This window comes from Charadrius vociferus, unplaced genomic scaffold, assembly GCF_000708025.1.
Source record: "Charadrius vociferus isolate BGI_N301 unplaced genomic scaffold, ASM70802v2 scaffold1451, whole genome shotgun sequence".
Classification (NCBI taxonomy): Eukaryota; Metazoa; Chordata; class Aves; order Charadriiformes; family Charadriidae; genus Charadrius; species Charadrius vociferus.
Window position 1 is genome coordinate 85,832 of NW_009646629.1, and position 611 is coordinate 86,442.

Below are 611 nucleotides of genomic sequence, written 5' to 3' on the forward strand. Positions count from 1 at the left end.
CCTCGTGCCCTCCGCCTGCAAGTGCGCGCAGCGTCCACGCTGCTGCCCGCCTCCTGCCCGCACTGCGCCACGCGTACACGGCGTGACAATCTTCCCTGGGAAGGCACCAAAGGACGAGAGGTGGGTATGCGTCAAAGAACTCTTTATAAAGGCTAAAGCGGCACAAACCCCGTCCCGGGGGCTGGGGGCCACGCGAGGCACGGGCAAGTGGTTTTGATCATGGACTACATATTCAACGTGTGGAAGCCCACTGGGAATCCCAGACGGAGAACGCACACCCATCGGCAGGAAAATGACACAGATGAGGAAGATGCTGTTTATTAAAAAAAAAGAAAAAAGGAAAAAAAAAAAAAAAAAAAAAAAAAAGGCTCATTTTGAAAGAAAAATGCTCTATTAGGGAAACACTGGGTTTTGATTGAAAGACCAAAATTTAACACACAGAAGGGGGAAAAATAATGATTCGTGGAAAAAAGCAAATTAAATCCCATCTGGCAGAGAACTTTTAAGTCAAATTCAAGGAAACAGCATTTCCTCTTTCATCTGCGGACGCCGCCACGCAAAGGTCAGCGACTGCTCAGACCGAAATCGGCAGCATCAGCCAAGTCCCTCCC

General features: G+C 49.1%; 1 protein-coding gene across 1 annotated transcript in view; it reads right to left on the reverse strand.

Moving 5' to 3' along the window:
* Nucleotides 1-611, reverse strand: part of PI4KB (phosphatidylinositol 4-kinase, catalytic, beta) — a 20,083-nt gene that overhangs the window by 7,213 nt on the left and 12,259 nt on the right.